Consider the following 26,163-nt stretch of genomic DNA (forward strand, 5'->3'; position numbering starts at 1 on the left):
GGCATGCTTTTCATCTTAAGTGACCTGCCCTAAAATGCAACAAGGCACTATTATTCAACTGAAACTTTTCTCAGGAGATATTTACTTTATCTTCCTTTAAATGGTGACTAAAAAAATGTTTTCTTTGACCTAGTTGTTTCTGCCAAATTAAGAAGAGGCAATAGTTCGATGACTCGCATTGCATTCTGGGTGGCTGGAGAGCGGTGGCCATTTTATTTCTTGCTGGGGTGTTGTAAATATAACAAAACGCCCCTGTGGTGAAAGTGTTAGGTCCCAAATTTACTTCGGGAAATATTCCTCCGCCTGCTAGATTTTGCTGTGAAAATAAAAAAGTTTTTGCGTTTAAATATAGGCATCAGCAATCCAAGCTAAATTATTTGACAGAAGTTGAAGATCGCTTTGGATTAATTTTTCAACACAAATGTAGTTTTTACTAGGAACTTGAAGATCCCGCCGCGGCGTAGGTGTTTTTTTTCTAACTGAGATGTTATGCGGTCGTTTCCAAAAGATGGCGCTACACACGTAGACAAATTGCCAGGCCGGTCGACTGGAACACAATCAAAAATTACACCTTTTAAGCCACATATTTTACAAGTATTAAGGAACATTCTGGTAAGTTTTAGTTTCTTTTTTGAATCGTTATTTCTGATGTAAATCAAGTTTTTCTGTAGCCTCTAGTTTGTTTCTTCAAAAATTAAAAAAATATAATTAATTCGCATTGCATTCTGGGTGGCCGGAGCTTAAGCCTTAATGTTTAATTTAATAAACTTGTTTTTTAGCTGTTCCGACCGTCCGTCGGAACAGGTATTGTTTTCGTCGAGATTTTTATTATTTTTGTTATTATTATTATTATTATTATTATTATTCTTTGTTTCTCCCTAAATCCCATAGCGTTTGTACACGTTTTTGCGGCAGCCTAATCTCCTAAACCATAATACGAAAGAGTGAGTTTATTATACCAAATTGAAGCTTAGAACATAAGCTTAATTCTTATCGTAAAAAAATGTAAAATTGTTAACTAATAAGCCTTAATTAAGCTTGTGAATATTTAATTAGCAAACCAAGTTAACACCATATCTCAAAAAGTAGACCGCCAATCCTGAAACTTTTTTCAGCTATACAAAATACACTAGTCAGGTCCTGTTCATGTGATTTCCGACATAAAAATCTGGACGACGTCACCATGACGTCATGTATTGCACGTTTTGTGTCTGTGCACAAACACAATGGCTCTTGAAGTGTAAACAAACCCAGCTTTCGGAAACATAATTTATTCGATTAAAATTAAATTACATGTTGTACACTTCCCAAAACTGCTTTAGATTAAGATATATTTTATTGATGGTCATTTTAAAAGCATCAGAACTTATAGAAACAGTGTAACTATTTTAAAAAACCTGTTTTTTCGGCATAAAACTTGATTTGAATAGTCAAAATTGTAAATTGTTGACTTGACCAAGTACTTATCCCATTTTCGACCGGTGTTATTGTTTTTTTGTTCAATATACAAAGATTTCTTACGGTCTCCGACTAGCACAAGTCTAAACTTGTTCCCAAAATTTGACAAGCCTGAGCATGGTGCGTCGTGGACCGGGTTCATTTCAGGCGACGAGCGTGGACGACGAAAATAGACCGCCCGGGATTTGGATTTATTTACGGGTAAAGTCACCTTGTTCGCGCCGGGGACCATTTGCCTAAACTAATTCCAATATTTCGCGTTACGTTCGGAAATTAGACCATGACAAACAAAAACTCTTTGACAGGAATACAAAAGCAGAGATTTTATTATGGTGACGTTTCTCTGGTGGTTGAGTGGCTCAGTTTTATAGAGCTGCTTATAATAAACAGGGAAAACACTTTGCTTTACAAAAATTGTAGAAATTGAGCAGAACATCTGGATTCACAACTTGAATATGAGGCATGGTTAAGCTGCTTTTGTGTTTAAAAAGCTATTATGTAGAAAACAGTGACTTAAAAATTTGATTTGCATTCGCAGGAAAAACCGTGCTTTACTTTAGACAAAAGTAGGCAGCGGCGACTAGTGTGCTTGGTGTTAAAGTCGCGACTACAAATTATTATTTGAGTCGCGACTACTGTTTTTCTCTACTCTCGTTATAATCGTGTCCACACATCGACTACAAAATTTGTCCCGACTACCTGTTTGGTGAACCAGTTGTGTTGCTTACTACTATTCGCAACATAATTTATATCGCCCTTGCGGCATAGCGGCACAAATCTTGAGAATCCGTACTTAATCATGACAAGTGTCGTAGTTAGGTTTGAAGTGCGACTAGTCGAGTAGTAAATTTCACTAGTCACACCCATTCGCAACATAATTAAAAATTTGTCCCGACTACCTGTTTGGTGAACCAGTTGTGTTGCTTACTACTATTCGCAACATAATTTATATCGCCCTTGCGGCATAGCGGCACAAATCTTGAGAATCCGTACTTAATCATGACAAGTGTCGTAGTTAGGTTTGAAGTGCGACTAGTCGAGTAGTAAATTTCACTAGTCACACCCATTCGCAACATAACTAATATTGCCCTCACGGCACATAGCGGTACAAATCTTGAGAATCCGTATTTTATCTCGACAAGTGTCGTAGTCAGGTTTGAGGTGCGACTAGTCGAGTAGTAAAATTCACTAGTCACACCCATTCGCAACATAATTAATATTGCCTTTGCGGCACATAGCAGCACAAATCTTGAGAATCTGTATTTTATCTCGACAAGTGTCGTAGTTAGGTTTGAGGTGCGACTAGTTGAGTCGTGATGCGAACTTGCTTAATGAAAAATATTCAGTGCTCTGTGGCACATAGCGGCACAAATCTTGAGAATCTGTATTTTATCTCGACAAGTGTTGTAGTTAGGTTTAAGGTGCGACTAGTCGAATCATGACGCGAACTTGCTTAGTGAAAAAGATTCAGTGCTCTGCAGAAGAATTGAATTTTGCACTTACATCAAGCGAAATAGACTGCTTATAGCAGGGATTTCTTTTGTTTGTGTGCTTTCCAAGCTTGCATATTTTACAGCTTAGCAGGGATATTTTTGCTTGTTCGCGGGGAAGCTTTTCATATGTAATCTTTGCTTTGAACTAATTGCACAGATATTTCAGCGCCTGAACAGTAAGCGAAGAATGGTGGTTGTATAATAAATGGGCAGAGCTTGGTTGAAGCAGACAGAGCCATAAAACTGGGCCGTGTTCTATAGGGGAAATTGTAGCTTGACATTTTATGACAGTTTTGGGCTTTGCGACGTACACATACAAATACAGAGTCAGATACAGACATTACCGTGCAGAAATTGTGCAATTGAAACGTCTCATAAGAGCGCCCCCTTTGGCAGGATTAGGAAAATAAAGGAGTATCCTACAAATTAATTATGTGTTTTTAAACACGTAAAATAATATCAAATGGAAGCTTTAGGATGTTTAGCTTAATTCCTATCATAAAACATATTAAAATTCTTTATTAATTAAACACCAGTGACCCTCATTTGCATATTAATTAGGAAATCTTTGCAGCATCATATCTCAAGAACTTCACGGCCGACAATTCAACTGTTTGTTCTTAAAGACTGCTTGGGGGTTGGAGATTTATTTGAAAAAACTGTGACCTCAAGTTGACCTCTACTTCCGCATCAACCGGAAGTGTCACCATATCTCAAGTACTATACAGCAGATTTTCAAAATATTTTCAGTTTTAAACTCCTTAGGCATAAAATATTAACTTTTAAAAAACCGTGACCTCAAGTTGACCCGTACTTCCAGGTCAACCGGAAGTGGGACCATATCTCAAGAACTATACAACAGATTATCAATTTTTGTTCAGTTATAGACTCCTTGGGCATTCATGATTAGTTTGAAACAACTTTGACCCCATGTTGACCTTCACTTCCGGGTTAACCGGAAGTGAGCCCATATCTAAAAAAGTAAAAAGCTAATGTTCAAACTTCAGTTATAGACTCTAAGGCAATAGATATTAGCTTTGGAAAACTGTGACCCCAAGTTGACCTCTACTTCTGGGTCAACTGGAAGTGGGACTATATATCAAAATCTACACAACCGATTTTATAGTCTCCTTGGCATTGCAGATTAATCTTTGGTAGCTGTGGGCCCATGTTGACCTTTACTTACGTGTCAACCGGGAAGTAAGACTTTATAACAAGAGCTACACAACTTTTTTGAAACCTTTTTTCAGTTATATATTCCTTGGGCAATGAAGCACATAATCCAAGCAAAACAACACGGAACAGCTTCGTGTTTGTTCACAAACACTTAATGTCTAGTTATTAATTGTCAGTTTGTAATTTTTGTTTTGGTTGGATTCGGATTGGATGACCATGACCGCAACACTTATGAAATAAGCATTAGCTGTTTGTGGCAATAACACACGAAGGTATCTTGAATTGAAAACTACTTCTACTCTAGTAGAAGTAGAAACAAAGGGTCCCCCGTGTGAGCTTTATGAAAAATAAAGGGGTCTAAATATTTTGGACCTCCTTGATAGGTGAAAGTTTTACGACCGTTCGCCATCAATAACTAAAGTTTCTTTTGTACTACACTCTAGAAACTTTCACCACACACTCAATATACATACATGATGCTTGTACGGCATTTTGGTTGAGTTGTATTAAAAAACACCTTTAAAAAAAAAGCACTTAAAACGCCTTAGTTTTTTTTTTCACCAAGCGCTGTACCCGCAGGCACCAGCCTACTCGCTTGCCGAACTGCCGAGCCACGACCAAGTTGGACTAAACCATTTTGTAGAAGGGGTGTTACACGACAAGACAAGCGTGCTGTCCGCTTACGATGCCTGCTATTCACGCCTGTACCGCACACCCACTGCCGCATAACACCCCTTCTACAGAATGATCTAGAAAATATAATCACACCCCAAAATGGGTTGGATGTGAACAACTTCATTGTTATTGTGACCCATGGTCATACTAAGATTTCAGCTCATCACATGTCAATAACAATCGGACAAAAATGTTATTGTTTTACTTGTAACTCATTCTTTTATACAGGTTTTTTAAGACCCATGGAAAAGCATGTTACATACTGTAATTAAATTGTGCCTACATATTATAAGTCATTCATTCCTTTTGGGCTCATCAGATAAATCCATCAGCGATGAAACATGAACCTGAGCCGTTCCTTAGTTAGAAGGCACCCCTCTGTAATTATCGTGCAGCAGTGTCAATCTCTGCGGAACATCTGAATCATCTTCTGCTATAGAGTCAACCGACTCGCTGTCCAAGCCCCAAGCGTGAACGCTGGCAATCTCCAGAATCCAGAGGTATGATAAACATTGTTAGGTCCCCTTCCCATTCAAACATGGGAGACCTGCTCACTCAAATTTCGCCAATCACAAGCAAGTTAAGACAAAAGCAATTATGGTGAAGTATCTTGGTCAAAGACATAAGTGCCATAGCTGGCCCTCGAACCAACAAACATTAATGCTCAGAAATGCCAGAGCCATGAGTCCAAGGCCCAGTTTCATGACTCTGCCAATTTCATGACTCTGCTTATCGTAAGCAAAGAATTGGCGCCTGCAGAAGCGGGGAATTCTTTGCTGACATCAAGCGTATGTCACAGGTTGGCAGGGCGTGTTGGCTTGTGTGCGTTCGTACTGCTCCCTCCCTCGGCATATTTTTTTCTCTTACACATCTAGCGCAGAATGGTGCTTGCCATGCACGCGGGGAATGGTGATCGTAAGCGCAAAATTCTGCTGTAAGCATAAACATGAAATTGGGCCCCGTGCTCTTAACCACTTAATTAAAATTATGATCAAACCTTTCACATAAACTAAGATTAAGAACGCTTACAACACTGTATGATTGCGTGGCAAAAGACTGTAATTCTGCATGTATTTATTGTTTAATTTGTTTCTGTCCTAACAGGATCCATGCATGACCAGTCCTGAAATGATGCTTTTGAGAGGCACCCTGATTAACCCAAACTACTGGGTCGTCCTTTGCAGGTGAACCCCTTGGAGAAGCAAACCGTCAAGAGTCGACCACTCCTCTTGCTCAAGCCTTCAGGAGAGACACCCCTACTCCACCCAAGAATTAACCCATCGTCCTCCGTTCGAGCCCCAAACATGAACACACTGGCAATCTCAAGGAACCAAAGGTAAGATAAACAATTATTTCCCTTTCCCATTCAAACATGAGATGTCCAACCTCGCTACTGGTGACAGCCGCCGATGACACTCATATTTTTGCCAATTACCTCCAAGCTGTAAAATTGCCTTGAAGGGTATATTTTGGCCAGTGTCCTCTGTTTGGGGGAAAAACAGCGTGTATCAATTTGGTTTGTGTTGATGTAATTGCCTGATGCATAAATGTGTTTGCTTGACTTATAACTATCAGTTTGAATGGTCTACCGCCTAACTAAGTTTATCAGCCAGGAAAACACCTACTGCATGATCAAGTGCCACTGCTTGGACTCGAAACTACACTCCGATAATCAAAAACACTCTGGGGTGGATTTCACAAAGGTAGTCCTAACTTAGGACTAGTCCTAGGCAATGCTGGTCATATCTCTTAGCATTGCCTAGGAGACTAGCCTAGAGACTTTTACTCCATGCTGAGACTAAGAATGCTTCACAACACTGTATGATTGTTTGACAAAGACTGTAACCCTGCATGTATTTATTGTTTTTATTTCTTTTCTGTCCAAACAGGATCCATGCGTGACCATGACAAAACAGATTCCTGAGATGATGCTTATAGAGTCACCCCGATGAACTCAGACCACTGGGTCGTCCGTTGCAAGTGAACCCCTTGGAGAAGTGAACCCTCAAGAGTCAACTGACTGTCTTGCTCATCATCAAGCCTTCTCCACAGTCAACCCTACTCCCAGACAGAGACCCATCATACTCCTTGAGGAGAGACTTCATAGATCTTAATATAATAATACCATCAAAGGTATGATGCACCCCTACTTAAACACTATCTCAGGGTGACATGGTTGGCTTGCGAGTAAAGCACTGGCCTCTCACCAAGGTGACCCTGGTGCGATACCCTGCCAGGGCCGTTTGTGAGTTGAGTTGTGCGTTGGTTCTCGACTATGCCACAAGGGTTTTCCAGACCATCTGGTTTTTCTCCCTTAGGAAAGAAATGGCACACTTTCGATCTCTGTCTGCTCCGTGGTTACAATGGGTTGATGTGGCTGGCTGCCAAAGGTGCCATTGCATGCTTGTTCTCGTACATTGTAGCCACGTCCTTCTCAATTCAGCTCTTAGCTGCAAGTAAGGATAGCCTCCCAACTTATTATTAGTATTATTTTGTCTTGTAAATTCCCACTTGTGTTAGATGAGGTATCAGGGGGTATCATATGAAAGGTTGATAAAAATCAGACATTACAGTTATCATAGACCGTTTTCTTGCATGTACAAATCATGCCTGCAGTAATAGAAGTCCAGCCTCGGTGATGGATCTTCTTTAAACATGTTGTGATGTCACAGGTTACATGGTCTATAGATTCAAATGAATTTGCTCTTGAATATCTGTACATGGCTTTTAAACTCGTTTTCTAACCTTGTTTCATTTACTCAGATCAACTAATCCAGACAGTTGAGAGTTTCAGATCTTCATTCACAGTGGGAGTACCTCTGCCTTGAACAATCAGTCAACTTTACAGGTATGTTAACATTATTGGTTCGAGACAAACATATTTCATATTTCTAAGGAAACCCAAGTAGTTTGGGTTAATACCCTGGTATTCCTTGGTTACTAGCGTAAGAAACCTTTGCAATCTTTCAATTTTTTGCCTCTTTATCATGGCTTGTAGTAAAGAAGCATAATGTGAGGCTATATTTACTAAACTCCAAAGAGTACTTGTGCGACTAAGAGTTCTACCCTGGTGTGCCTCAATCATTGAGTCGCATATATGTTTCCATTGCCTTATTAAATGATGATTGCTATATCAACAAAGATGTTAAATCTTGTTCCTGTTCCCTTTTTTCCATCTTCTGCAGATGAACTAAATCCAGACAGAGAGTGTCGGATAATCACAAGGAGTTTGCAGCCCATCATACAACCATCAACATCGTTGCCTCAACCTTTTTGTACAGTTTGTATTTAGTTTTAGATTACAGGTATAGATTTTACGCTGTTAATTGTGTGGTAAATTGTTCACAATTTCCCTTTTTGAGAATTGATCACACTTGCCCCTGTGAAATTCTGCACTTCCCCTGTGTTGTGAATTTCTTGCCCATACATCTTGTGTTGTGAATTTCTCCCACTTCCACTGTGGTGAGTGGCTCATACTTTTACTTTGTGTCGTGAATTATCAAGTTCATAAACTGAAACGTTGTATAGGGCTGAGTTGGAAGAATGTTTCGCTATTGTAGCACATTCATTAAGCTCGCAAAATTTAGATGTATGCTGATGTATGGAGTTGACAAACTTGGTTGCCATAGAGTGGAGCCGACATGGTAACTTTTCCTCACAGGGATTTTTGCCCATCTCATATATCAGCAATTAGCAGGCATGCAATATCTGATTTGTATGTTTTTCGGTTTTCACAGCCTTAATTTCTTTTTAAAACACAGCACAAAATCTTGCTGTGCCTGCCATGGTCTTCTGGAAATGCCAAATCTTTTATCAAAATACAAAGTTGCATGACTGAAATAGGAGACACTTAATTGTCTTAATTCTTAGGAGTCAAACAAAATTTGACTGTTTATTTATTAGTTTGTTGTTTTTGTAGATTATTCATTGTTTCAGGGTGTGCCAGGGGTGCATCACACCTCCTTTGTGTGTTGAGTTCAGACACTTCCCCTTGTGCTACTCTGAGTTGCTCACACTTCTTTTGTGTGTGGAGTACAGACACTTTCCCCCGTGTTTCTCTGAGTTGCTCACACTTTCTTTGTGTGTGGAGTGCAGACACTTTCCCTTGTGTTTCTCTGAGTTGCTCACACTTCCTTTTTGTGTGGAGTGCAGACACTTTCCCTTGTGTTACTCTGAGTTGCTCACACTTAATTCATTTGTGTGTTGAGTACCGACAAATTTCCCCATGTCTCTCTGAGTTGCTCACACTTCCTTTGTGTGTTGAGTACAGACACTTTCCCTTGTGTTACTCTGAGTTGCTCACACTTCCTTTTTGTGTGGAGTACAGACAAATTTCCCTGGTGTTTCTCTGAGTTGCTCACACTTCCTTTGTGTGTTGAGTACTGGCAAATTGCCCGTGTTTCTCTGAGTTGCTCACAATTCCTTTGTGTGTTGAGTAGATACTTTCCCTTGAGTTACTCTGAGTTGCTCACAATTCCTTTGTGTGTTGAGTACAGACACTTTCCCTTGTGTTACTCTGAGTTGCTCACACTTCCTTTGTGTGTTGAGTACAGACACTTTCCCTTTTATGCTTTAAGCCCCTTTCACCTACTCTGAGTTGTGTTTAGAGTTACCCACACTACCCCCTGTGTGGTATACTACTGAAACGTCCTCTTTAGTTTATAAAGATCCGTCCCTTTCACACTCAAAGATATATGATTCAGATTTGCAAACACCAATTTCACAAAACAAATATTTGAAAATCAAAGAAAAAGCTCCCTTGCAGATAACCAGGGCACTCTGATTGTCTTCTTGGGAAATAGTTTTACTAGTCAGGGATCACTTTGCTTGAAACTGTTTAAAGACATTTTAAACCATTCTGGTGGCAGAACTTTTGGATGAATATAATTGACACCTTCTCTTGCGGATAATCAGGGCACTGTTGTTGTCTTATTGAGGTACAGTTTTACCAGTCTGGTGGCACTCTGATTGAAACTGTTAACAGATGTTTTAAACAAAACTTTTGGATCTTGATTTTATGCAAAATGCAAACTCATTCTTATTTATTTTGACTAACAATCAATTCTGAATCATATGTCTTTGAATTATTTCAGTCAAATGTACGAGCTGCTCCTACTTAAAAGCGAGACCATTTAAAAGAGTGGAACTTTAACAAATTAATTACTTTTTTTCGCAACTGAAGCCATTAACTTTGTTTCAATGACCAAACATTAAAGGCAGTGGACACTATTGGTAATTACTCAAAATAATTTTTGGCATAAAACCTTTCTTGGTAACGAGTGATAGGGAGAGATTGATGGTATAAAACATTGTAAGAAATGGCTCCCTCTGAAGTGCCATAGTTTTTGAGAAAAAAGTAATTTTCCACGAATTTGATTTCAAGACCTCAAGTTTAGAACTTGAGGTCTTGAAATCAACCATTTAAACGCACACAACTTTGTGTGACAAGGGTTATTTTTCTTTCATTATTATCTTGCAACTTTGATCCCCGATTTAACTCAAATTTTCACTGGTTTGTTATTTTATGCATATGTTGAGATACACCAACTGTGAAGGCTGGTCTTTGACAATTACCAATAGTGTCCACTGCCTTTAAAAACAGCTGTGGAAATCACAGTAATGGTTTTCAAAAAGTAACGACTTTTCTTGCAAGCGAAGCCATTATTTGTTTTAATGACCAAACGTGAAAATGAAACTATAGAAATCTCTGTCAGATTTTTAAAAAGTAAGGACTTTTCTTGCAAGCGAAGCCATTAATTTTGTTTCAATGATCAAACATGACATCAAAACTGTGGAAATGTCAGTATCTTGCACAGATGAGGACATTTCTAACAAAATGAATTGCAATATTTGTTGTTTCGTTAGTATTTTCGTATCTTTCAGATCCTAAAGGAAAACATCATTTTGTTTTTGCTTGTCTTCAATTTTGTTTGTTTTGGATCAGGGTTTGTAATGAATTTTTTAAGATTTAAAACATGGACTCATTGTGTAGGAGCACCTCATTTTGATGAATGTATGTTAGGGCCTCATCCAAAACCTTTGAAAAACTCACAGAATTGTGCAAACACCTGTGTCTGTTGGTGGACCCCCTCGGCTGCCTGTAACAAGTGGTGGTCCTCGGGCCAGGTGCAATGGATGATATGTTATTTGTTCAGTGAAATTCTTTTAGATGCACAACTAGTGTTCTCCTTCACCAGTGTGTAATGCCTTACACAATTTGATGAGCTAGAGCGAGCATTTTTGGAAGCATACATTCATACTAGGGCCTGAGCTGGAAGTTAGTGGTTGGTCCCTAAAACGTTCTGGTCGATCTCTCAAGACGTCGGGATGATGGCCCCTTATTATTTAGCCTTTTGTTGGTCACGTCATTCTTTTGTTTTTGAGTAAACAGGTTTGTACTGGGGATCTTTCATGATCATCAAAGGTGCCAAGAGATGTCTTCGCTTGAGCAATGGAATCTGGACTCGGTGGATGATGAGGACTTCTATCCAGTTGATGATATGAGGGCTGGAGAAACATGTTCTGCTTGGTCAAGCCACTTCACATCCAAAACATCCTAGTAAGAACACCAATTTTATTGCCTTTTGATGCCAAAGATGACATTGTATAGTTTGTAGTTTCTTTTGAATTGGTTGTTTTTAGAAGAGGTCAAAGGTCAGGTCTATGTCCAGGTTCTTAGGGTCTGGTCATTGTCAAGGGGAAATTACTGCAGGAGATCACAGATTTAGCTTTCAAAGCAATGCCAAACAGAAAGTATCATAAAAGTTCTCTAAAACTTAAAGAGAAATTGGCAACTTATCTCAGACCATGGTTTTTAAAATCACACTTTGTACAACTAATTTATTTTTACTGGAGCGTACATAGAAAAATTCTAATGAAAGTTAAGTCCAAACTAAATCTTATTCTAGGATAAGAATTTTACCACAGAACCCTGAGTCGCTCACAATTTCTTAGTGTATTGAGTACAGACATCTTCCCCCGTGTTACTCTGAGTTGCTCACACTTCCTTTGTGTGTTGAGTGCAGACACTTTCCCCTGGGTAACTCTGAGTTGCTCACACTTCCTTTGTGTGTAGAGTGCAAAAGTTTCCCATGTGTTACTCTGAGTTGCTCACACTTTCTTTGTGTGTTGAGTGCAGACACTTTCCCCTGGGTAACTCTGAGTTGCTCACACTTCCTTTGTGTGTTGAGTGCAGACACTTTCCCCTGGGTAACTCTGAGTTGCTCACACTTCCTTTGTGTGTAGAGTGCAAAGTTTCCCGTGTGTTACTCTGAGTTGCTCACACTTCCTTTGTGTGTTGAGTGCAGACACTTTCCCCTGGGTAACTCTGAGTTGCTCACACTTCCTTCGTGTGTTGAGTGCAAAGTTTCCCGTGTGTTACTCTGAGTTGCTCACACTTTGTTTGTTGAATACAGACACTTTCCCCTGTGTTTTCTGAGTTGCTCACACTTTGTGTGTTGATGAGTACATACACTTTTCCTTGTGTAACTCTGCATGAGTTTTTCACATTTCTTTGTGTGTTGATACAGACACTTTCCCCTGTGTAACTTTTAGTTGCTCACACTTCCTTTGTGTGTTTAGTACAAACACTTTCCCTTGTGTTACTCTGAGTTGCTCACACTTCCTTTGTGTGTTGAGTACAGACACTTTCCCTTGTGTTACTCTGAGTTGCTCACACTTCCTTTGTGTGTTGAGTAAAGACACTTTCCCTTGTGTTACTCTGAGTTGCTCAAACTTCCTTTGTGTGTTGAGTATTCCTTTTAAAAACCTTCAATTTAGGAAACAGTTGTGCCCAAAATTGCCAAGTGTTTTACTTTAGTCCTTCGCCTTATTAGATAGTAATTTGAGGGGAAATCAGTTGTACACAAGTTTTGTCGTACTGTAAGGTCACTCTTAGTGCAAACCAAGTGGAAACATTCCTTTCAAAAACTTCAGTTTACAATGTATGAAACAGTTGTTTCTAAGAAATTTGTTCCTAATTTTATTTAGTCCCTTTTTCCTATCTGCAAGGCCAGCAATGTGTTAATGTAACCAAAGTCAAAGTATTTATAACAAGAAAGCAATTTAGGAAACAGTTGTGCCCTAAATTGTACCATAGTCCCTCATTTTATTACATTATAACTTGAGGGGGAATTAAAAGTCACAAGTTATTTATTTTTTCCTCTCTCTGCCAGAACATGCGTCTCAGCTGACTTTGTTCAATCTTAGCCGTGTTAAAATGTTTGGTCATTATGGTCATAGCTGGTTCTATTTTAGGATGGTAGAAGTTATATTAATCCAATGTCATCTTTGTTATCATTTATTGGCAAGCATGTAGTGAGAAAGCATCACCATTCACCGTACTTTAACTGTAAACAAAAAAGTAGTGTTTTTGTGAATACGTCAAGTGTTTTTCTCTGAGCTTTTGGTTGATACATATCGAGTGTTTTAAACACTCATAAACTTTGTTATTAATCAAAGTTGGTCAAAAAACAAGTTCACTTGTAGCCATTTTGTCAGTGTACTACAGCTGAACGTCCAAACTGCAGCCCCATGGAAACCAAGGGGGAAATTAGTGGCCATTGTTAGAACTTGTTTCTCCGATCAGCACATCATCGTCTGGACAGAAGTCGTCATCATCTGTTGAGTTCGAATCCCATTTGAACAAGCCTCGACATCTCTGGGCACCACCAGTGCAGCTTGGTTGCGAGACAACAACTGGTGAAATCTTTGGCCCTTGAGGGCATCAGTTCATTTAAGCAAGCAACAACTACCTTCTGCTCAACACTTGCGTCTAAAAAACAAATTACGTCTAGCTCGTTTACATTTTGTGAGACATTATTGAAGTAGACACTAGGAGTACATCTTATTGAACTTCACTGAACATAAAACATATCTACCATTGCACTTCGGCCTTTAAATCATCACAAGTTCTAGGTGGCCGAGGGGGTCCACCGACAGACACAGGTGTTTGCACAACTATGCTTTTTTGGGGCCAAATTTTTCAATAAAAAATTGGACACGACTCTCCTTGTAACTTGTCTTTTATTTGCCTTAACCCTACCACCCCCCCCCCCAACTTAAATATTGAGGGCCCACCTTACCCGGTGTGACCCTCGGGCTGTCATTTTTGCCCACAGTAATTGGGTGCGTATATTAGTCGCTTTTAGCAAGTCATTTTGGGCAAGGAAACTCTCATTAAATTGATACACACCCAATTTATTGCATTGTGGGAAAACATGGCGGCCAAGTAGATAATGAGACAACAGTTTCGAGTTCAGACGAATCAACTAATAGTTGACTTGTCCGTAATAGCATCAGCCTTTATTCGTGAACATATAGAATAACACTCACAAGGCAACATTTTAGGCAAAATTGGAAAGATACGCAGTGGAATTTTTTGGGAAAAATTGGAGCGATATTTGATAAAAACTCAAGGATACAGTCTTGTGGAATTTATGGGCGAAATTTGAGCAAAATTTGATAAATACGCAAGGCTATATATATAGTCTTCAGGAATTTTGGGGCACAATTTGAGCATAGTTGGATAAAAACGCCAGGCTGTTGTCTTGGAGAATTTTGGGGCACAATTTGAGCACAGTTGGATAAAAACGCAAGTCTATATTCTTGAGGAAATTTTGGGCAAAATTTGAGCAAAGTGGATAAAAACGCCAGGCCTTAGTCTTTTGGAACTTTTGGGCACAATTTGAGCAAAAATGGATAAATATACAAGGCTGTGTTCTTGGAGCATTTTGGGGCACAATTTGAGCATAGTTGGATAAAAACGCCAGGCTGTTGTCTTGGAGAATTTTTGGGCACAATTTGAGCAAAGTTGAAGAAAAACGCAAGGCTTGTGGAATGTTTTGGCCCAATTTGAGCAAAGTTAGATAAAAACGCCAGGCTGTTGTCTTGGAGAATTTTGGGGCACAATTTGAGCACAGTTGGATAAAAACGCAAGTCTATATTCTTGAGGAAATTTTGGGCAAAATTTGAGCAAAGTGGATAAAAACGCCAGGCTATAGTCTTGGAGAATTGTTGGGCACAATTTGAGCAAAGTTGGATAAAAACGCCAGGCTATAGTCTTGTGGAACTTTTGGGCACAATTTGAGCAAAAATGGATAAATATACAAGGCTGTGTTCTTGGAGCATTTTGGGGCTTAATTTGAGCATAGTTGGATAAAAACGCCAGGCTGTTGTCTTGGAGAATTTTTGGGCACAATTTGAGCAAAGTTGAAGAAAAACGCAAGGCTTGTGGAATGTTTTGGCACAATTTGAGCAAAGTTGGATAAAAACGCAAGTCTATAGTCTTGAGGAATTTTTGGGCAAAATTTGAGCACAGTTGGATAAAAACGCAAGTCTATATTCTTGAGGAAATTTTGGGCAAAATGTGAGCAAAGTGGATAAAAACGCCAGGCTATAGTCTTGGAGAATTGTTGGGCACAATTTGAGCAAAGTTGGATAAAAACGCCAGGCTATAGTCTTGTGGAACTTTTGGGCACAATTTGAGCAAAAATGGATAAATATACAAGGCTGTGATCTTGGAGCATTTTGGGGCACAATTTGAGCATAGTTGGATAAAAACGCCAGGCTGTTGTCTTGGAGAATTTTTGGGCACAATTTGAGCAAAGTTGAAGAAAAACGCAAGGCTTGAGGAATTTTTGGGCAAAATTTGAGCACAGTTGGATAAAAACGCAAGTCTATATTCTTGAGGAAATTTTGGGCAAAATGTGAGCAAAGTGGATAAAAACGCCAGGCTATAGTCTTGGAGAATTTTTTGGGCACATTTTGAGAAAAAAGAATTGATAAAAACGCGAGACTATAGTCTTGGAGAATTTGGGGCACAATTTGAGCAAAGTTGGATAAAAACGCCAGGCTATAGTTTTGTGGAACTTTTGGGCACAATTTGAGCAAAAATGGATAAATATACAAGGCTGTATTTTTGGAGAATTTTTGGGCACAATTTGAGCAAAGTTGAATAAAAACGCAAGGCTATAGTCTTGTGAAATTTGGGGGCAAAATATGACCAAAATTTGATAACAACGCAAGGCTATGAATAGTATTGTGGAATTTTGGGGCTCATTGAGCAAATTTTGCCCGGCCATGTTCACAAGGCTATAGGCCTCGTGAACTTGTCAAATTTTGCCTGAACATATTCACAAGGTAGCCCTGTGAACTTGTCAAATTTTGAGAGTTCACTTCAAATTTGGCTGAACATGCTCACATGGCTATATATAGCCTTGTGAACTTGTCAAATTTTGTGAACTTGTCAAATTTTGCCCAAGCATGTTCACAAGGCCTTGTGAACGTCAAATTTTGAATGCGTTAACAAGGCTATCCTCTTTAACTTTTCGCTCTACAATAAATCACAAGGCTATATAAAGCCTTGTGAACTTTTTGCTCGAAAAAAAAAAACACCTTGTGAACTTTTCCCTCGAAAAAAATCATATGGCTATATTTGATAAAAATGCGGGACTTTACCCCTTAAAGTTTTTCAAACTTCGCCCCAACTTTCAAGTTAAAATAAATAATAACTTCCTAATTATTGCTTCAAATATTATTATTGGTTTCTGTTTAATATATAAAAGGCTTCAGAAAAGCCTACTTCATCATTAAGAACACAACATTGCACCGAAAAAAGAGGCAAAAGTTGATAAGAGTGCTGGCCTCACCCCCTATGATTCTTTCAAATTTAGGCCATTACAAGTTCGAACTACGTCACGCGCATGCACGTTGAGCAAGGCATGCTGGGAAAAATGGTGCGGCGAGATCAATCACCCCTGGGAACGAGGTTGATGAACCCCTTTACTCCCCGCGGCCATTTTCTTTCTGACCGCGGGCATCGTGTGTTCAACATGTGTGTGTTGAAAAAGCAGACTTTTTGCAACTATTTACATCGAAAACCGACATCAAAATTCAACAACTACAACGATGAAAACTGCACGGATGTTCATAGAATCTTCTTAATCAGGTAAATGATTCATGTGTTGATGCATTAGAGGAAATTTGAGGGGGTTTCTCTAAGACAAGATTGTCTTGGCAATATCATATGTAACGTCAAATTGTTGTCAGCTGATGATACCCAAGACAAATCGAAGAAACCTAGATTGTGTTAAAATATTTATTAAACCACTGAATTCTCGCTCAATACAAGTGAGGAAAATATTGTCCAATTCCTTCAAAGTGTTTAGAGTTAAATCGCAGGGCGCACATATTTGTCTTTGAATTGTTTTCTTGTGTGTTGGGAATTAGATTTGACGACATGAAGTACTGTACATGACATGTATATTTGGAGACAATTTAACTTAAGCAAAATTTCCCAATGCCCGGTACTTTATATATCCGGATAACTTTCCGTATGGCGCCACCACTTTTTCACTCATTTTTACAAAAAGGGGTATATCAATCAGGTAAATTAGATACTATATTATTTTATTTCGAATGAAAAAGTGGTGGCGCCATACGGAAACTTTTCCATATATCCCCTCATTATGTATGAACACTTATTTACATCCATACTCTAAAATCTAAATATTTTGTTCTTTTTCAGAGTTCGTGGAATCTGAATGTTTCCCTTTCATCAGAAGTGTTTGCTGCCTCTCCCTGCATCTTGCAGTCTTTCCAGCCACATCAGCAGTCACTGAGGTACAAAGCCTCCACCGCTCTGTAAGGCAACCAAAATGTATATTTCTATTACTAGCTGTAGGGACGTACACAATAATTTATACCAACACATTTGCAAAAATTTCTATTTAACTTTTTTTTTCTCCTAAGACCCACATAAGTTCATGACTTCTTTTTTTGTGGGGCCTCCGAAGAACCAGTTAAATTTCTATTGAAAACTTTCATTTAGTTCAGCCCTTCTTCTCGATCAAATGTTCACTTTTCCCTGAAGAGCCAAACATCATGCCTGTTACAGGCTAAGCACTGTCAATTCGGTACAAAACTACCCTTGAGGTCATTACCTAATACTGTTAGTTAGCATTTAAAGAGTTTTGCAACTGATTCCAAAAGGAACGATTACACTGTGTTTCTGTACTTGCGAACATGGAATTACTGTTCATGAATAATAATGTAACTCTACCCCCCCCCCCCCCAAAGGATGTTGAAAACAAAAATAGCTTTAAAATTTTGAATGCATCCTACTATTATTAAATAGCAGTACAGTTTATCTGATCGTTCTGATTATCAATTTTGAGTAGTCCAAGGCAGGGTATACTTGGTAGTTACTCCAAAAATTAATTACCATGAAAAGTTAGAGCACTGGTCATGTTGATGTAATTGTTGGAAAAACACCCTTTAAAGTGTTAGGGAAAGTGCTTGAAAAAAATTCTCCCCCAAATATTTGAATCTGAGAAAGGCTTCAGGCATGAAGCCTTTCTCATGCATCTGAAAGCACACAATTTTATGTATGGAATATTGGGTTTTCTTTCATATTTTGTTTTCAACCATTGTTTGATGACCATTCGAGCCAAAACTTTCACTGGTTTGTTACTTATGCATTTATTGAGGCACACCAAGCGAGGAGACTGGTGTTGAATAATTACCAAAAGTATCTCCAACCTTTATTATTTTCTAAAAGTTACTTTTAATTAGTTCATCAACACCAAGAAGGGAATCATCAAAGTTATAAGCTGTTTATAGAACCAATTGTCCAAATTAGGATTCATCAGAAAATAATAAGCAAACCAGACTAGATTGTTTATTTGAATTTTCAAGACTTTATTTGAACAAACTTTGTTTTCCAAAGAAAGAAAACAATAACATCACTTAGTGCATCCACACTGTTAGACATGTCCCCCACCCACCCAACCTCAAGAACTTAATTATGACTTTGTAGTATGTTTATGTTTCCTCAATGTTTTAATTAAAACTATTTTTGTTTTTGGAGTGCTTAGGCACTCCTATTGCTTCCTTACTATTCATTTTGATAGTTGCTTAAATTGATGGTTCGAAATATGCCAGTTGATGTACAAATGTATAGTTTCAAAATTGAACATAACCCCCCCCCCCCCCACCCACCCACCCCAAACCAGTTAAGAATTTAACCGATAATACATCAGCTGGCAAATTACAACCATAGCTAAGAAACATAAATGATCAACCAAGGAAGAAATGTAACCTGTTTTTTACAAAAGGAGTTCACATGGCTAACAAAAAACTAGTCTCATGAAAACACGAATTAACCATTTGGTTTCTGCAAACTTGTCAAATAACCGTTGTGCTTTTTTTCATCTTACAATAACTCTGAATATTTACCGAATCAAAGCGTTTTTGTTTCTTTTCAAACAAATCTAATTAAATTTTGACTCCTTTATGGTTTACAGGTTGCATTTCTTACTTATAAAGAAGGTACAACATTGGTATTCATATACTGCATATAGAGTGCACAAGTTTGGACACAAAAAAACATTATTTCATACTTGCAGCGTTTCAAAACAAGTTTCTTTATTTATTGTTTAACTCAATACAGTTTTTACATCAAGTGGACATTTAGATGAATGTTTCCTTGCATGCTTACCAAAATTTAAGGTTCAATTTGCAATAGCGTAACTACCAATGTTGTATCTTCTGTGAAGGCCGCATCTTATAGCTTGTTCTGTGACTTTATAATCTCAATCTTGGAAAGTCCACAAAGGGACACAGAGAGTAAAAAATTACTAAGTGTTTTTGTCAAAAAATGACTAAGTACAAACATTGACTATGAGTTTCTGCTCAAAAAATTACTAAGTACAAACAATGGCTAGTGTTTTGGTCAAAAAAATGACTAAGTCCACAATAGGACACAGAAAGCCTATAATTACTAAGTGTTTTTGTCAAAAAATGACTAAGTACAAACATTGACTATGAGTTTCAGCTCAAAAAATTACTAAGTACAAACAATGGCTAGTGATTTGGTCAAAAAATGACTAAGTCCACAATGGGACTCCATTTTATTGTTATTTAAAGTCACAACAAGCTGTAAGACGATACCTTTAATAAGGGGCTGTATTCCATTTTGATGTACCTGGCTATATAATCTAATGGTAATTTGAATTTGACGCCTTGTATAAGTGTCATGTGCAAATTTCTAGTTGATTACATTGTTGGTGTACATTGCTATGGAATACAGTCTCTTCTGCACCCCTAAAGGGGGTGCACTTGGTTGATCATGATTTTAAATATAGGGGGGGTAGGGCCAAACTTTTTACGCAGTTAATTTCGAACCGTACAACGGCACGAGAAATTTTTTTGGCTGACTTAGTCTATATAAAAAAGGCAATTTTTAAGGGATTTTTTTGATTTTTTTAAGCACCACTGAACTGTAGAAGCAGCAGAGTTGCGCAAACGTGTGTGCCAGTCGATGTGGCCAACTACTATCTAGAAAGTGAAGCGACTTAATGATCTAAGTATTAATGGAAGGAAAGCATTTTATTAAGTTAAATCAAGTTAATGTTTCATTGATAGTCTGTTTTACCAAAGTCCTGCTTTACATGATTGACAAACTAAAAAGATTGGTTTTTAAAAGTCCGAAGCCAAAAACAAACTAAAGATTTTTTTTGCAAAGTCCAAAACAAAGGTCGGAAAGGATTCTGTTGCCCGTTAAAATGTTTGATGAATCTGTATCAAGTGTACCATCGGACGTCTCCCCCTGTTCGGGCAAACACATCGCTAAGTTCTTGGAGTAAAGTTTCAAGTTTGAATTTTGGTTGAAATGTAAAAGGACGCTTCCACTCCGTCACCGATTGAGTCCTGTACCATCAGAATAACGAAGACTTCAACCCAGATGATGATGCGCTGATCAGAGAAACAAGATTCCAACATGGCGGCTGAACTTCAACAATTTTGTGAATTTTTGTGACAAGCACAAAAAACAGAACTAAAATACGCATGTTCTTTTCAATATTAACAGCATACTCAGGAATGTATTGGTTTCACTTGCATAAGAAGTACTACACTTCTTTGTAAATTTTGTTTCAAATCAATCATAAGTTTTGGATTTGTTAAAATATCGCAACATTTTAACAGTGTGTGATTACACGTTTAAACGAAGTCAAATTTCAAAGTCAAAAGTGAGGTTGTACACAAACATCAGATTTGCATCTTCATTGCATTGAGTATCATTACAGGAGATATTGTAGATGACATTGGGTTTATGGAGGATAACTAGACTGAGAAAAAAAATCTTTAAAACCTAACCTATCTCTAAACAAATTCTAAACTCCTAAGTACAACAAAGTTTCAAATCCTACGAAACTACAAATTGCTGATAAAGTCCCAATAAAGTATTGAACATCTAGGATCAACAACTACTCCTACTGATTAACTTCATGTAAATCTGCAAACCAACAACTGCATACTAATGATTGCATACCAATGATAAACTACAATGTTTTTGCATAAAAATAAGTCCGACGTCAATGTCGGAAAATTAAGGTTTTATAAGTAACGATAAGATCCTAAGTAAAACAAAGTTTCAAATCCTACTGAACTACAAATTGCTGATGAAGTCCCAACAAAGTATTGAACATCTAGTATCAACAACTACTCCTACTGATTAACTTCATGTAAATCTGCAAACCAACAACTGCATACTAATGATTTCGTACCAAATACATACTACAGTGTTTTTGCATAAAAATAATTCTGACGTCGATGTCGGAAAATTAAGGTTTTATCAGTGATGATAAGATCACTGATAACTTGGTGTATTTTCCTTCTAGAAAGACACCTGTGATTCTGCAAACAGTGCCTGAATAAAGTAACAAGGTGACGTCTTGTTTAGAATACCTATTCCTGCTGTGTCTTTTTGGCATAAAATTCATAACAAAATCAATCTAACAAGCGAATTGAGAAATAGTTAATTTAGCTATTTATTTAATAATTCTATACTAATACTGTACTAGTGTGTATGCTTCCTATAACTACCTAGCCATGTGAAAAATTACTATGTTTGTTCTGAGGTTGCTTAACTGAATAAGTCTACACTAATACTGCTAATAATTACTTAGTTTGATCCATTGTACACTTCGCTGTTGTACATGTTGAGACATTCTCATGTTTACCATAAAAGAATTAAAATAATTGATGGACATCGCACAAAATTTGTTTTGTTTCAAAGAGATCTTAACCAAACAAAAATACAATGGTTTATACTGACAAAAAACTAGTAGGTTGCACTTCCTAACAGTTCTACAGGTTTAATATCTTAAACTTGCCTACTCTTTTTAGAACCTGTCAAAATATTAATGACCAAGTGTCTTTGTCACTTTAACAGCCTAACTAACTCAGACTTCAACCTAAAGGATGATGTGCTGATCAGAGAAACAAGATTCGAACATTGCGGCTGAACAAATTTTGTAAGTTTTTGTAAACCGCCTGAGTGTCATCACCATGTTCAGCCGGAAAAGGGTTAACCAGTTGTAAAAACTGTTCACAATTATCAATAATTAATACCCTGAAGGATTGAAACACCTAATGCAGCTAAATTACTACATTTATGAAAAAATGTATACAAATCATGCACACCACAGTGGCAGTATTTGTTAAAACAGCAATGTCTATTGGTCAACATAATTTGTAAATAATTTCCTCAACTGATTGTCGTTAACAAACCTACTGTAGAATCTGTCCTAAAGCTGACCACTCAAAACCTACAATGAACAACCTAGTTAATTGGTCACTGAAATAGACCAATAGTTAACATCATAGACTGAATATTGTCAACCAGTTCAACAGGGGTTTCAACTTAATCTGAAATCTCAACACTATTCTAACTTCCGAAGGAGTGTACATACAACCTACTGTGGCTGAGAATTAAACCAGTCACAACTACCTAATGCACAACAGCATCTTTCTAAGCGACGATGTTTCTTCTATAAAGGACCCTGTTAACTTCCTACACAATCCCAATGCCATCTTTGATATCTCCTTTTGATACAGTCAAAACTTCTTAACACAAGTGAAACCAATGTAAAAGCCTGAGTACCTGATTGAAATGTGAATAGCCATGTTCAGAATCTCGTTTCTCCGACCCTCGCACCAACATCTGGGTAGAAGTCTCCGTCATCCGTCAAGTTCAGAGGCTCCCTCAGATCAGAAGTGGATGTCCAGTGTAGAGAAGTTGCTCAAAAAGTAGACCCGTTTACACAGGAACAGTATAGAGAGACGGGTACCAACTTAGGATAACAAAATGATCAGGTAAAAAATGTGCAAAAAAAGTGCAATGGTCCTCAGTCCTTGACACTTTTGATACAGGCCCCCAAAGACTTCAACAGGCAACCAAATCCTTTCTTTCTTAGGTTTCGTTTTTTTGTCAGAGATCGAGAAAGTTGAAATAGTTTGTCAATCATGTAAGGTAGGACACCGGTAAGACAGACTACCAGCGCCACATTAACAAGATTTCACTTAATAAAATGCTTACCCAACCATTAACTCTTGGATCATTAGGTCGTCACACTTTCCAGATAGTAGTTGGCCACACCGACAGGCACACACGTTTGCACAACTCTGCTGCTTCTACAGTTCAGTGGTGCTTTCTATAGCATTTAATGAATGGTAACCAATTAATTTAAGACATAATTTTTTTAAATTATAAAAACAGCCAAGTACAACATTCACTATCCTTGAGTTGAAATAAAAGTTATCTTTGAAATTAGATTTTTTTTGTATCAGCTGATGCAAAAAAAACTCAACAAAATTTAGAATTGTTAATTGTTACTGTCGCAGTATTCAAATGAAGTTTGTGACTTTTTCGTAAAAGGATTGTACTTTTAAATCAATTTTATTTTGAGTTTGGACAGGTGTGCATCACACTTATCCAAACATGTCATGCTACAAATGAATAAATTTGGAGAAATTGATGATGTACTCGTATTTCAATTTGAGTTTGGACAGGTGTGCATCACACTTATCCATACATGTCGTGCCAAAGAGATAAATTTAGTTCAAATGATGACGTACTTGTATGTCATGAAGATTGGTCCCAAGAATACAACTTTAGGATGTGTTCCGCTTGCATTAATTGTATTGAGTGCAAGTTGTACTTGGCTTCACAATCATCAAAGTATCAATATATAGAGCCGGAAGCACTCCCACAATTTGAGTCACAAGCAAATTTTACAGAATTTGTTTTCCTACTTCGATTTAAGATGTTCCAACTCTGGGAAAATCTAGAAAAGAAGAGTTTTTTAAAGCGAGCAAAGTGTTACAAGCAGAAGGGAAAAAAAAACATTTGCCAAGAGAGTTTTGATTAAAAAAAAGAGTAAAATTCCGTATTTTGGAAAGGAAAGACAAGCGTTCTAAAAACGTTGAAAAATGTATGCATTTTGTCAAAACAGCGTGAACTCGTAATGTGGGAATGCCTCAATAAAATGTATTAAGAAAATTTATGTAAAATACACAATTATTATGCAGTTGTGACCCAAACTACCAAAAAGAACAAATCTTTTCGCATTGTCGTATTTCCCGTCCCAAAATTAAGTTTAAAGCCAAAATTAAGAATAGCTTTGATTGACAAAAAATTATTTTGGGTGTGTTGCCAACACCCAGAACGATGAGCAAAATGTTTCACGTAATGATTTGTCTTCTTCTTTTTGTCAAGTTGGATCACAGATGCAGTGAAATGCACAATCATGAATAAAATCCAGGCCTGATACTTCACAGAGGCAACGAAGGCGATAGCCTCGATGCCCCTGGTCATTGCCTTGGTGCAATTGAAATGATCCAGTACAGATTTACAATTTCCTCATAGGGTGCCTTTTACCAAGGAGGAAATGCTCTGGTGCCCTTGCCTTTTCAAAATCGAAGCATACAGGCCTGTAAGTCTATAGAAACAATTCAGAACACATGATTCAAGGTTTATCATTCTGTTTTTGCTACAAACACCCCAGGTGGGAAGGGGGCAGATGTAAAATGGCGGTCATTTCTGACATACAGCTGCAAAGGTTTATAGTAACCTTACCCCACAGAGGAAGGGTAAGAGGTCACATGGCAGGTGGATTAATATAAAGTACCAGTCACTTTCCCCAGGTAGGAAGGGGCAAAGGTCATGTGTGTACATATGAACCTCAACATTTAGTTTGCTGTGACACAGTCCCTAGCAGAAAGGGATGAAAGTCATGTATGATGGTAGTAGTAAAACATTAATCCACTAAACTAAAACATTTAGTTTGCTGCAGCACAGTCCCTAGCAGAAAGGGATGAAAATGTTGTGTGATGGTAGTGGTACAACGGTAATCCACTAATGTAAAACTTTACTAAGTTTGCTGTGACCCAATCCCTAGCAGAAAGGGATGAAAGTCACGTGTGATGGTAGTGGTACAACAGTAAGCCACTAATGTAAAACGTTACTAAGTTTGCTGTGACCCAACCCCTAGCATAAAGGGATGAAAGTCACGTGTGATGGTAGTGGTACAACAGTAATCCACTAAACTAAAACTTTACTAAGTTTGCTGTGACCCAATCCCACGCAGAAAGGGATGAAAGTCACGTGTGATGGTAGTGGTACAACAGTAAGCCACTAAACTAAAACTTTACTAAGTTTGCTGCAGCACAGTCCCTAGCAGAAAGGGATGAAAGTCATGTGTGATGGTAGTGGTACAACGGTAATCCACTAATGTAAAACTTTACTAAGTTTGCTGTGACCCAACCTACGCAGAAAGGGATGAAAGTCACGTGTGATGGTAGTAGTAAAACATTAATCCACTAAACTAAAACATTTAGTTTGCTGCGACACAATCTCTAGCAGAAAGGGATGAAAGTCATGTGTGATGGTAGTGGTACAACAGCAAGCCACTAAACTAAAGCTTTACTAAGTTTGCTGTGACCACATCCCTAGCAGAAAGGGATGAAAGTCATGTGTGATGGTAGTGGTACAACTATAACCCACTAATGTAAAACTTTACTAAGTTTGCTGTGACCCAATCCTCTAGCGAAAAAGGGGATAGAATTCATGCACCATGGTACAACAGTGAAGCCACTGATAGGGAAACCATTGATAGGTCCCTAGTTTGCTGTGACACACACCCCTAGCAGAAAAGGGCAGCTCAGTCATTTAAACAGGGCAAGTGCACCAAGGCATTCTCCTTGGTAAAGGGCACCTCTTTGGAGAAATTGCAAGAACATTTGCAACGTTGCCTCCATAATGTATCAGGCTTGTCGTAGTAACGGTATCGAGAATGACATTTGTGCAATGACCAACTCTCAGGGAAAAAGAGAATTTAAGTCTTGTCACGACCAATAAGTTACAAAGTATGCAATGATCCTAACCAGAGCTTGTCCCAATTTCATGGCTCTGCTTACCCTAAGCACAGAATCGGCGCTTACGGAAGCAGAGAATTCTGTGCTTACGGCAAGCATATTTCACGGGTTAGCGGCAAATTTGGGCTGCGCATGTGTACTTCAC

General features: G+C 38.1%; 1 long non-coding RNA gene across 1 annotated transcript; it reads left to right on the top strand.

Moving 5' to 3' along the window:
• Nucleotides 1-503: 503 nt before the first annotated feature.
• LOC139951660 (uncharacterized) lies at nucleotides 504-8,189 on the top strand. The gene is made up of 6 exons (XR_011787817.1): nucleotides 504-612; nucleotides 5,122-5,302; nucleotides 5,907-6,138; nucleotides 6,692-6,935; nucleotides 7,566-7,650; nucleotides 7,988-8,189. It is a non-coding gene; the product is annotated as an uncharacterized lncRNA (long non-coding RNA).
• Nucleotides 8,190-26,163: the final 17,974 nt, after the last annotated feature.

Source organism: Asterias amurensis, chromosome 19, assembly GCF_032118995.1.
Source record: "Asterias amurensis chromosome 19, ASM3211899v1".
NCBI classification, from domain to species: domain Eukaryota; kingdom Metazoa; phylum Echinodermata; class Asteroidea; order Forcipulatida; family Asteriidae; genus Asterias; species Asterias amurensis.